Source organism: Pagrus pagrus (genome assembly GCF_965226575.1).
Source record: "Pagrus pagrus genome assembly, chromosome: 1".
Taxonomy (NCBI): domain Eukaryota; kingdom Metazoa; phylum Chordata; class Actinopteri; order Spariformes; family Sparidae; genus Pagrus; species Pagrus pagrus.
Genome location: NC_140185.1, coordinates 26,066,703 through 26,078,728, shown reverse-complemented (window position 1 = coordinate 26,078,728; position 12,026 = coordinate 26,066,703).

Sequence of the window (12,026 nt, the reverse complement as noted above, 5' to 3'; positions counted from 1 at the left end):
TCATTCCCACACAAAAGATGTGTTGAGTAGTTTCCTGCGGTGTTTCAGTTTTGTTTTCTCTGCTACTGTACTTCACCTACTTTCGAGGCTTTTTGCTTTGCCGTCTCTTTGCAAATTAACCTAGTTAACCTCCTCATGATCCTCAAGAATACGGTACAAATAATATAGAACATGACCTCTATTTGGTATTTATCTGCAAAACTTGCTGAGCAGCGCTGTTCCTACTCGGCCTACATTATCATAAAAAGATGACAAAGCATGTGAATAACAATATAACGCCTTTTAAAGGGATATCGTGAAAAACTGGAAACCTTAATTCAGAGAAAAGGAGAGAGATCTGTTTTGCTTTGTCTGTATCTGACTCAACGCCCAGTGTGCAATAATGACAGAAGTAAAGCACACTGCAGTGATCAGTGGGATAAGCTCTCAGACCTTCCATACACCCCTCTTCACTCCAATTGACGAGTGTAATTTGATGGCACTCGTAACAGAGTTAGAAAGCAATTAGCGTCATGGCCCATCGGCACAAACAGAGCGGAGAGCCCACCTGTGGGTCACTTTTTAATTTGGTGAAGTGCTTAGTGCTTAGCGCAGGACTCTGCCTTTGATATACTCAGTAGATGGTAAATCCTGTTAGCGCTAGCTCCACAAACCACCCCACCGACCAATATCCATCTAATCCACTGGTTAGGAGCTCACCAAGCCGCACAACAAATTATTAGGGTGTCATCTGGCCTAGGATTAAAATCCAGGCTCCTTCGTATAAAAAAAAAGAGAGGAGAAAAAGTAGAGAAGAAAGGGAGGGGAGGGAATGGAAGGGAAGAGGGACGAGGCGATGATGGGGGAGGGTGTTTAATTAAAGCGACTGATCCGTGCTGTTTGTTGAAGGACTAATTGTCTTTCCCCCTGAGAAGGCTGTTTCCTCAAGGAGCCTCTCCAAATTACACTCCAGACGGTAAATCCTTGTTGGTGGTGAAGACGACTGCACTAACTGGAAAGAATAATTCAAGGAAATAAGTTTATTTCAAAACAATATCTCACACAAGGAGATCAGTCTTTGTTCCTTTTGTTCTTCGGAGATACGGCCGGTCCTCGGCATCTGTGTTTGTTCTAATTAGGCCAGCGTTGTTGATCTTGTCAGACACTGTGCTGTCCCTCTTTTCCCCTGGGGAGTGTGTTTAACATGTAGTCCCCAGGCAGGGTACTTGACCCAGAATGACCTCTGACCTCTCATTAAACCAGCTTGGGTTTCCTTTCCTAGCCGCGCTCCTCCGGTCCAAATTTCAGACTTTGCTGTCTCTGACTGTAACCCTGCCCTTGAGCATAACCCCACATGACACAGTATACACAGTAGATGCCAATAGGTACTCATGAGCTCCCGAGTTTATAACATTTGAATGGGGATGATTAAAAGGGCCTGACATGAGCTTATTTGAGTTATTTATTCCAGGATCAACTGAACATACATCTTACTTGATAGAAAAATGCAACTATAACTTGGTCACAGATACAGTGTCATCCATCTTGTTAGCACATGTGCCTACCTGCCAACACTCCCGAATTGCGTGGGAGTCTCCCTATTCTTAACCCTTTGTCTTGCTATGCTCCCAATTGGTAATTTCTCCAATTTATCTTGTGTTTCAGTGTTTCTTATTTTCTGTGTGGGATATGTGTCGTGGTACCTGGCAACCCCACCTAGAGGCACAGGCGAGTGAGCTTCAACGACCCTGTCAGTCATACGTCACTCCACTTCGCACAGTTTGCCGCTAAGAATACATGAAACAGGTCCCACGAAGGAGAAACGCTTCCAAATTTCGCCTTTGAATTTGTTCTATTAATCTGTGGCGTGGGGACGCTGAGGGTAGGCTATTTGCCGATACCCTAGAATATCTCCCTCCCTCAACCAGAGATTGTGTGGATATAAATTGGGGCCCAGACTAGAAGTCTTCAAGGGATTTTTGATTTGGAAATGTGGAAATTCATTGTTTTATTTTGCCTCTATTTTGCAACTCCATGGGATTGCAAAATAAGCTCTGCAGCAGCGGTCCTGAAGCCAGGAAAGTGAGGTTCAGTATCTGGCTCATGGGCACTTCAAAAGAGTAAATGCTGTAGATAAGATCACACATCTTAGAACTCTCTTCTTCCCACAAATGATCATTAGTAGTAACAGTAACAGCTGCACAGGAAACACTGTGGTGTCTTTAAACGATGTAAAGGTGGGGATCCCCAACATCACAGGATGTTATATACGGGTATGCTGCATCACATCCTGCCCAGGGTCCAAGACCAGACCCAGGACCTGTGTGCTGATCCAATAGATAGAGTCTTGATCTAATGCCACACGTCTCAATTCTGTGTCTCACCACACAAGAAAATACTTTTATCAAAGCAAGACGGAGAGTGTGATCCGTGAAGAGTATTTCTACCAGGGCTGTCAAAGTAATGCCTTACTTTTGATTGATTAATTGTAGAAAAAGTAACACGTAAAAAAAATGAACACAGATTAATCATACTCCATAACGCCCCTTGACCCCATATGCCACTTAAATATTAAACCACTCATTTATAACTTTGTAAACATGATGAAAACAGATGACAAAACGTTGCTTTGCCCACCGAATTGAAAATTTACACTTGCCCAGATGAAACTGTTGATAGCACCGTTCTACGCAGTGAGGAAAATTCGTACCGTCACAGTACTTCTAGCCTGAAATATCACATCAACACAGAGCACTTTGCTCAGAGGTTTGTGCTAACACAACCCGTCATGTTACCATTAGCAACCAGTCTCGTCAAGCCAAACTCAGAATGAGTAAGTAAGTAGTAGTAGAGTAGGTAAGTAAGTAAGTAACCCTAACCCTGTGATAGATTAACCAAATAGATCACTAAATTAACTGCAGGCCAACTTCAGTGCTGGCCGGCAATTGAGACTTTACAGACTGCGTCCTCTGACTCAACTCATAAGCCGCCTCTGGTGGTTAATGATTAATAGTGACAAAACATGATATATGCAATTAATTCAGAATAATTAAGATTAATTAATTCACTGGTAATGAATCATGCTCCTGCCAGTGTTGGTGTTCTGGGTTTGTTCAGATTGACTGTATTCAGACCAATTATGCTTAACTCTGTTTGGATCAGGCCATCAGGTTTGATTGGACCAATTTGTGTACATTGGGTACAGGTAAGTTTTCCACTGGTCTGTTTCTCAGCAGCCCACTTTTTTTTGACCTGTGAAGTCCTGACACTGAAGCTTAGCACCACAGCCTTCCCTTTGGCATCCCTAACTCCTCCTTGAGCAAATTCTGATTGACGCAGGGTGATTTAGTTTCAGCCATGGGTAATTGAGCTCATCATCCACAGGCTGAGTAATGAAGAGGAATTATGGGTAATGAGAAGGAAAAGATTTCTTTGACTAGGGAAACTCAGACTGTCAACATGTCTACAGGAACAAAGAGGGTTTGTTATGAAGTGGGTGGACATTCACAGTCACATTCACACAAACGAGGCTACAACTGCAGATGAAGAAGGTTGTCACTTTCCCCCCCAAAATAAACTTACTGAAATAGCACTATCAAAGAATCAATACATTGATGTATGGCTGAACTTTGGTTGTGTCGCCTTGCTTGTTCAGTTATCCCCATGCTTGACATGCTTGACCTAGGTTTTATAATTAAAAATCTCATTCTTATATAATCCACGGGACAAAAAACAGGATGGATGTATCCCTCCCTTGGGATTTCCATTAGTTGACAGATGATCATAATTCTTTAGACTGAATGAGGACTACACTTTCAAAAAGTAAAGTGTCCAACAGGCCAAGTTCAGTCCCAGCTCAGCCTCCAATTGCTGTGCAGCAAACTGTCACTAGGCAGTTTAAACCAGTCCGATGTCCAAAGCTCCACCCACATAGACAACGCCAAACCTCTGGCCCCCGCTTAACCAAACAAAAGAGGAGAGAAAGAAACGAGCTGAGGGATCCCACAGCGCCGGACAATGACACAGTGTGGATTGGACATGTGTGAATGTGAGTGTGCATGTGAGAGCATTAGCTCTCTGTGTTGATGTTGCTGCGACGTCATACAAGCCTGAGTCACAGTCACGTCCTCCACTGGCCTGAGCTACCAGAGTTCTGATGAAGAGTTCACAGTACTCAACTGTCATCTTTCTAACTCTCCATGACTGTGCCCTTTATATAGTACAGCGTGAGGACAACACTCACAGGAGAAGCATATGGAAAAAGCTTCGATCTTACTGGGTCGTTTTGTGCAAGATGTTACGGAAACTTAGAGGTAAACATGCAAAATCTAAATTATCCTCCACGGGACATTAAATCACAAACACTTCAATTAAATAAAATGTAGTGGTCTCTAATGGATCCATTCTCCTACCGCTCTGTGGCTGAGGTTTGTCTCTGAATCTGCGTGTGGACATGTGAGTGTACCTGGCACCCTTGCAATATTTCCAGCTTGGACTAATGCCTTTAACAGCCAGCTGCAGCCTGAATGGGGAGCAACAGGAAACACATCGCTGTCATCAAAACACACTATACTGGCCAGGGGTCTTAAATTAAAAAAGAGATTTAATTTATGCAGTGATTATGGTCTCATGATCCCAGAGAAGGCTGGTGATTCATTGTCATAGATAGAGTTGATTTATAGCCTTCATTTTTGTGGAAGAGAGAAGGTTAAAAAAAAACCTAGTGGCAACATATTCTACATTGTAAGAAAGTACTGCGTCTTTGCTTCAACTCTGCATGGAGTGGGAGCAGCAGTTCACAGATGGTGAACAAATGTTCTTTTGAAGGAGCGTTGCACAAGACTTGGTTCTTGCACGGCCCAGCAGTGAGCTAGCTATGCTGCAGATGGTTTGAAAAGCAGCCATCGGCAAACACGACCGTGGCAAACATGACTTCTTCCATCAAACTGTGATGCAATGCAACTCGAAGAGTGGGACACACGCTTGATTTATTGCATATTTCACTCTGTTTGTGGCCGAGCACTTGCCAAATCATTTCACACATTGATCGGTATTGATCAGAGCAGCTTCGACATGGCCTTGTTAATAGTGAACAACACAGTCACGTTATTTCAACATCACCACCTTAAACTCAATTGTAGGAGCTGTTGTTAGATTCTTGGAGGACTTCGTGTGTTATATATATTCATTTGGAATAAATCTACGTCCTGTGTAATTAGTGGCTTCATGAAATGACTGCTAGCAGCAGTGTGTCTGGTCAACATGCAATATTTTCAAAGAGAAGGTAGAAAAACATTTGTAAAGACTTCTTTAGGACTAATGCGATTTCCATTACATCTGGGATATTTCATCTCACACTGAATTAGAAACCAGATTTTGCTCACAAAATTGCAGCGCAGGCTATTAACACATAATTACGTGGTGTGAATAATGGCCGTGCATATGAAATACAAGCATTTGGGCAGCATTGACTTTTTTTGGTTTTATGTGTCTTAAAGAAACTGAGAAAGTTAACGCCATATGTCTGGGAAAGGTTGTCGGGAAAGGTAGACGGCGTCCAAGTACCTGTGAGCCTGCATATACATTTTGTTTTGAGAAAAAAAGCCACAATGCCACATCTCCTTCACATTACTTTACATCCCTCTACTTTCATGTTTGATATATTGCTAAATAAATAACAAATATGACCTGTGACAAATGCTTTTATGACTATATAGATGTGTCTTCCCATATCATGTTAGGAGAGTACAATCATGCAAATGTGATGCCGCTGTAGGGCAATCATCATAAAGTCAGTCTGAAAACACAAAGAATTTGAGGCTCACATCAATTGCAATCGAGTCTTCCCTGGCAGCAGCACGCTGCCAGGACCTGACCTGTTGTCATGACCATTACATTAATGTGAGAACATGCGATGGCTGAGAATTCTTCTAATGAACGAGTTAAGATTAATAACAAGATTGGACCAGGAGCAGAGGGGGAGACGGGGACAGAGGAATGAAGAGGGTCCAGAGAGGGTTGCCCTTGTGTGCGAACAGTGATGCCCATTGTGTTTGTGAGTAGGTGTTCTGGTCTGGATTGGTGGGCCCGGTGCTGTAATTGCTGTTTGGAATGTCAGCCTGGTTAGAGGATGTGCTCTGACAACTGGGTGTCATTGTCCATGTGCACTCCAACGCCAGAACTCTGGAGTCACGGACCACAATTAAGATTATGAGCTTTTATTAGCCAATTTAGTCCCTATGTCTCCATGGGAAGTGCTGCCAGCACAGAGAGTCATTTGACTGACTGGTCTGAATGTACAACAACCATGTGATGTCTATCTTGAGAATTAAGCTATACATGCATAGTATACTTGTGTCTAAGTGTCTGCCCATTTATATATGTGTGTGGGTCAGGGTATGGATGTGTGTGTGCTGACACAAAGTTGAATATCTGTCATACGGATATCTAGACCTGTCACATGCGATGTAGCCTCTCTGATTTCTTTTTAACAGCTACAGTAAAAGCTACTGGCTGTAGATACACAAAGTGTAGCAATAAAGTTGCTAAGCTGTCTGCCTTTTAACTTCCACTGGACATTAAACAGTGGCTGGCCTCAAAGTTCAAAGTTCTTTATTGGGTCATGTACTCGTTGAACTGTTGTTGCTTACTCATATTTACAAAGGCGAACATTACTAATATTGCTATGACTGCGTATGGCATACTCTAAATCTACTTTCTTTCAGCCTGTCTGCATGGAGTACAGTGAATCAATGGTTGGCAAGAGTCCAAGTTCCTGGGATAATAGTACTGCTGAGTATTTCTCCACTCTTATGGACGCTAAAAAAAAACTTGCAGCTTCTTTTTCACTGAAATGGTTTTGCATTCTACAAATCTATAGTGTTTACCTTTGAAGAGACCAAACTACATTTAGTGATAAACCTGTAACACGTCAGCAGCTATCATATATATATATAATATATTAATCTTTCCAATAACAAACATTTTCATGGATTTGAGGACCTGAGATTTTACAGCCCAGTGATCATCTCAGAATGACCTGTTAAGGAACAGAAATCCTGATTTGCAGTGTTTAAGGTATCATAATGCTCCTAATAGGATAAACAGTCAGTGAAAATAAAAAAATAAAATCGTTGTTTTAGAGTCAGAAGACTCAGGACCGCCTACCGGCACCACTTTCCATTCGGGAGTGTCATTCAGTTTCTTTTTGATATATTTTTTTAACAATAACGAACCAGAATAAATAATTATCAGTGGGATCAAACAAAAAAAATGGTTGTACATTGAATATACACAAACATTCAAACACACTGCTGCAGGTGAGTTCTGCAGTTTTGCTTGCTTGGAAAAATTACTCATCAAATAAAAGCATCAGTGTATCTGACAGTTTGCCTGTCAAGTGTTGTTCTTGAGGCTGACGAAAATGCAAATGTGGGTCGATGATTTTCAATTTGGTGGTAGCCTCTGTGCACTAATGTAGGCCAGGTTTAGCAGAGGCCAGGCACTGCAGAGCTTGAGCTCGCTCATCTGAGTCAGACTTGGAAAGTTGTGGTTTTATTCATGAAAGTTGCCATCAGATCTAGATAATTACGGCAGCGTATTGGTAACTCTAGTAGGAGGTTACATGCATTGTGTGTGTGTGTGCAGGCATGCAGCCGGGATGCAAAGGCGTATTAAGATGTCCTGACGTACAATCACATTGACTCAGAATCATCATTGCGTGTTGTGTTGGCAATTAAAGAAATGCAAACTTTATCAGGTTAGTTTGCAAGCGGTATCGATGCAAATGCACATGTTGTGCAATGATGATGATGATCTCTCTCTCTCTCTCTCTGTCTTTTTCTTTATCTCTTTCCCTCACTCTCTCTCCCCCTGTCTCTCTCTCTCTCTCTCTCTCTCTCTCTGTGTCTGTCTCTGTCAGACAAGCCTGGAGACTCATTGTTCTGCAGGAAATGCTCTCACCATACAAACTGCAGGCTTGTATACTCTAGATTTAACCTTATAATAGCGTCACCAGCATTTAACCAACCAGCTTCCGCTTGCTTTATGCTGAAGCCCCATTACAAATACAAAATAGACTTTAACAAACATCGACAAGCTAGGCTCTCTCAGAAAAGCTCAGCAGAGACAGGAGGTGAGACAGAGAGTGGGGATGCAACAGATCATCAGGAGTGCTTTTTTTTTTTTCTTTTAAATATTCTATCTGTATCTTGTTTTGACAGTTTGCTTCAAGGTGCTAAAGGGGTAGATTTGTTTGCCATCTTCTGCCTTGAGGCCTTTGCACTTCCAGACACTGAGAGGGCCACGGGGGGAGCAGCTGCTGCCTCTGTCACTCGTAAAGACTGACACATATTTACTTGCGTACACATGTGGAGGCACTTGCTGTCACTCGCTTCCCCTTAAACACATGCGCAAATACAAAGTTAGAAAGCAGCAGGAGAGGGAGATTCTCTGTAATGGATGGTGCAGGTGTGAGGATGTTGCGATGTGGGAATTTCCAAAGGCCATGAAATATGCAGGCTGTAATGGTGGGGCCAATAGTGGCCCCGGCTTAACAATGTGTGTCCAGAGGAAGGGGCTTTTTACTGGCCGAGCAGCACACCTGCCCTGTAAATACTGCTTCATCCCCCCTCACTCACCTATGTAACTCCATCCCACTCATCCATCTCCACGCTGACATCTCTGCTACTTAAAGGGCAATTCCACCAATTTTAGACTTTAAAGTGTGTTGACAGGTCTTGGGGAGTGCTACTGCATATGTGAAAAAAGTAGTACAAAGCCTTTTGTGGCTCCACAGGAAGCTCTATGTAATCTGATAAAATTGCCTCTAGTGATGTCACTCAGTGGCTAAGTTGCATTGTGGGTAACGTAGGCACCAGGTTTTGAAAAGGAAGAAGAATATGTGGAATAAAAAAAGGTGATATCTCTAGTTCCGCTATATGGATTTTGATCCTTTGTTTTTAAACTGTCCATAATAAGTCCAACAGTTGTATAGGAGTGCAATGCCAGACTGCTTTTCAAATCCTGGTGCCTATATTACCCACAATGCAACTAGCACTGAGTGACATCGCTGGAGGGAATTTAGAGAGTCATTACAGGCTTTATACTACTTCTTTCACATATGAAGTAGTACTCACCAAAACCTGTAAGCTAATTTTAATGTGTAAAATTGGTGGAGTTACCCTTTACATTTTATAATTCATTAACTTTAAATGGTATTGTGCATCACTATTGCTCACAGTCCCCAACTATATTTGGAGCAGCTCATTAAAAAAAAGAACTGAACTACCACTGGAGGATCACTAGACTTTGAAAAAATTAAAAAAATGCAATGTTGAGGCCAATTTATTCATGATGGATCTTTATTCATCCAGTAGATGCTTCTCTGATCGCTTCATCCGTCCTGCAGGCTGACAACAGGCCAGACTATCAGCATCTGTGCACAGCCTCGTCAGTATCTCCTCCCCAGCCTTTCTCATTTCATTAGGAGTCACTCAGCACTTCAGAGAAACATTCAATTACGCTCCAATGGTAATTAAATGTTCCTCAAATGACTTCATTTAAATCATCTTCATTTGGGCTTCAGTCGGGTTTTTTAATGCCGGGCGCTCAACGCGGGGCTCAGATGAACATTAAGCGCCTCACCCACTGGGAGTGTTTGAAGGGCCATGCTCACAATCACAGTCAGATGACATTTTAACCAGCTTAGCTGCGTAATAATTGAGAAGATATCATTATTAGGAACAGATACAGACGGCAGGATTCAAACACACAAAGGCCTTAATAATACTGGTTATGACATTGGCAGCACAGCGAAAGCAAGCAAGGCACATTTACGGGTCAGAGATGGCTCTGATTAGGATAATTCCATAACCTTGTCATTTGAATGCGGTGATTAGACTTCTTGCCACGAGACCAAATGTGACATTACCTGTGATTACTTAGCTCATATGTTGGATTTGACACGGGTAATAGGAATGATCTGAGAGGGGACAAAATTCATCCACTCACGTTTCATTGTGACAAAGGTTTTCCTCATAAAGGTCATAAAGATTTAAATGTCAGTGCAAATCCTACGATTAGAAATGGCTGAAATTTAGTAGCAGATCTTTTAAAGTTGCAGGACGTTATGGGAAAGTTAAACATGATTAGCCCGAGCCAACGCTAAAACTTTGTGTTCTCTCCTTCTCCTCCAAAAGGTTTTCTCTCACCAATCGGACAATGCACCGTAAATGCTACAGGTTTACTTTCATAGTGGTTAATGTACCACTCCAAAAGCTGTAAACTCTTGTGATGTTAACTTCAGAGTGGAACGTAAGTGCAGTGTAAAATAAACTTTTAATCGCCTCCATTGTGTGCTAAAAGGTCTACCTTCTACCACAATGGCCCAACCCTGTACAGTCCAACATAATAAATGTAATAATTATGTGTTGGTGAAATAACTGTAAATCATTTAATGACCCTACAAGGCGAGAGTTATTTTTAAAAGGGGATTCATCAATATTCTCCAGGGGTACATGAAGAAAGGTCAGAAAATCTCTCATTAGGCAATGAGCATGCGCATGTGTGTCCCCCTATGTGCATTTGTGTAACCATGCATACATTTGGGAGTATCTTTGTGTCACTGTGTCTGCTTGTGTGTTTCTATTTACTTGTTAGAACGTCATCAAGAGGATCACTGAGCGGTTATCTGTGTGATAAACTTAAATAAAGTTATTACTTTTCCAAAAATTCTGATTTTATCCTCATTTTCTGTTGTAAGAGAGAAGAATCTTGAAATCCCAAGTCTTTTATGAAACTGTGGTTCAGGCTGACAGCCATCGCTCCTGTTCTTCACCAAGTCAATGGGCTGTATTGGCATATTTGACAAACACTGTGTTGAAAACAATGAAGAGATGCTCTCATTAAGCTCAGCGTAATGACCATGTAACAGATGAGGAATGACACAGAGCATGACAGATAAGGTAATATCCACAAGTTATACAACAACAAAAACAATGCATTAGGTGAGTGTGATTATCTGTTTACATATTGTGTGTGGACATGTGGTTAGTGTGTTATCTTCCACCACTACCACCCCCCGTACACACAAACTCACCACACGTTTCCTTTTTTCTACTCATTTTCTTCTGCTCAACAACAGAGGAGAGGGCAGAGAGTTTTACTCTGATAGATCCGTTGGATCTCTGCTGCAATAAGCTTGTTAACTCTCTGTAATTGAGAAAACTGTGCTTTTTTGTTCGTGTCAGTTCCAGGATACAGTAGCTTGAGGGCAAAGGAGTAGCTGGGGGTGGAGGCTAGAGACCGGCCAGAGATCGTGTAGGTGGTGACAACTCCTGCATGCATTGCTGCAATTCCTATTGGCCCTGTATAGACAGGAGGTAGGCACAATAGTACAATCTAATGCAAGCCAGTACAAAATCCTTATTGGTTCAGCCACTGTCTGTTTGTTGTTGTTGTTATTTATTCCCCCTTATGTAACAGGGAAACAAAGGAATTCCCATTATAGAAAAAGAGCTGAACTGTTTTAAAGTCATTCATTACACCATCTTTGAAAGAGCATGACTTTTCATCACACTGATGAAACAATCTTTAAGGAAAGACTTGTTTTTTTTTTTTTTAAAAAGTAACTTCGAATCTTTTAGCACTTACATATCCTTACAAACTGATGGCAGAAGCTCATGAAGCTCACGAGCCAGTGACTCATGAATGTGCCAGCGCAACACTGATGCGACCCAACAGATAAACATCAGCCAGTGCTATCGGTGAATGTCATCTTATTCGCTGAGCCGATAGCAGTCCACATGGTGAATATTGGCCAATATAAATGTACAAATGCCCAGTGTCTGTGCTCAGTCACAAAATATTATGTCCCTTTCTGTATAATACTGCTTAAAACAGTGAATGTGTCATGCATGGTGACCCCGACAAAACATGTCTCTCAGGATTGACTCAATTTGTTATCATGTAAAGTATAACTTTGTTTAGTCTGGTAGAAAACTCATTGAACTGTGAGTACTTGTTATGCTCAAATTCAAACAACAAAC